Here is a 1,566-nt window from a genome sequence, read left to right as displayed (position 1 = left end):
GGCTTTCCTGCCTCTTCCAGCTTCTGCTGGGCCCCGGAGTCCCTGAACTTTCGGCATTAACATTCCAATCTTCCCCCCTGTCTCTGTCTGAAGCCTCGGCAGAATCCCCATAGCAACTGTTCTTCTCTGAACAGTCCCTTGCAGGCAATGTGGATTTTTCTATGGGGCATGTGCCTCAGGATTCTCCCACTTGCCTGCAAACAAGAGCAGGACCCTCCTGGCTCTCAACCTACACGGCGCAATGATGTCAGGGGCATCCGCCAGGAGCTGGGGGAAAGGAAGTACCTCCATAGGTCCAGCCCCTGAGGGCCATATTCATGTCTACAGCATGAGGTTCTGCCCCTACCTCAGAGGGTGCTGATGGTCCTAAGGGTAAGGGAATCTAGCATGAAATCATCAATACCAACCTGAAAAACAAGCCCGAGTGGTCTGTGGGAGCCCACAGAGGCTTTCTGGTGAGATCTGAGCTTGCTTTACACAGCAAGGCTGCATTAGGGGATGGCTGGACCACGTGCACAGTCACCAGGTGCCTGGGATGGTCTGCACTTGGCCGTGCTGGGGGGAGGTCTTTTGCTCCACCCCTTGGCATTTCTTTAAAAGCCCTTTACCAGAGGCAGAAGGGGCTGGTGGGTTTTGACTCAGGCCCTCCCGAGGCTATCCTGTGTTTCTAACTGTCTCTCTCCTCTATACTTCTATCTATATAGTCCTTATTTCTCCCTGCTCAAGAGTACCCTGGGAGGGGAAAAAGAGGGAGCTGGTCTCCCTCAGTGGTTCTTCAAGAAGAATCTGTCTGGGCTGGTGCCAGTTGTGGAGGACAGTCAGGGTCAGTTGATTTCCAAATCCCTCAGCACTTGTGAGTACCTGGATGAGGCATACCTGGAGAAGTCGTTTACAGATGACCCTTACAAGAAAGCTTGCCAGAGGATGACCTTCGAGATATTCTCTAAGATGCCACCCTTGGTTACAAGATTTACTGGGGTGCAGAAGGGAGGAGACATTTCTGGCATGAAAGAAGAATTGAGGAAAGAATTCTGCAAGCTGGAGGAGGGTATGACTAATGAGAAGGCAGCCTTCTTTGATGGGGATTCTCTCTCTATGATGGATTACCTTATGTGGCCTAGGTATCAATGGCTGGCAGCATTGGAACTCATGGAGTGTATAGTCCACACTCCAAAACTTAAGCTCTGGGTGCCAGCCATGCAGGAAGACCCCATGGTATCATTCCACTTAATTGATGCCAAGACCTATAGTGATTTCTTAAGTCTCTACCTACAGGACAGCCCTGACGCCTATGACTATGGGCTCTGAAGGGCAGGAGTCCTTGGTGAATGACGTTTTCCTCTACGGATATGAATAATAAGCTTTCATTTTTCCACTCTCTACCATGCCTGCTGCCTAGCTGCAAGGCTGCTTCTGCATTTGTGGCAGAGACCCCCAGTTTCAGTTTCAAGACCCACCCCAGCCAGGGTTGTCCAGGGTGTTAGGTACTTTTCTGTATCCATGATAAAATATCAGGACCAACAATAGCTTAAGAGGGAAGGTGTTTGTTTTAGCTTACAGTTCCAG

At 50.3% G+C, this 1,566-nt stretch overlaps 1 pseudogene; it reads left to right on the top strand.

Moving 5' to 3' along the window:
• Nucleotides 1-244: 244 nt before the first annotated feature.
• On the top strand, nt 245-1,308 carry LOC131897349 (glutathione S-transferase omega-1-like; annotated as a pseudogene).
• The last annotated feature ends 258 nt before the right edge of the window (nt 1,309-1,566 follow it).

The sequence above is a fragment of the Peromyscus eremicus genome, chromosome 22, assembly GCF_949786415.1.
Source record: "Peromyscus eremicus chromosome 22, PerEre_H2_v1, whole genome shotgun sequence".
NCBI classification, from domain to species: domain Eukaryota; kingdom Metazoa; phylum Chordata; class Mammalia; order Rodentia; family Cricetidae; genus Peromyscus; species Peromyscus eremicus.
The sequence above is the reverse complement of the archived record's forward strand: the minus strand, read 5'-3'. Positions and strand labels throughout refer to the sequence as shown.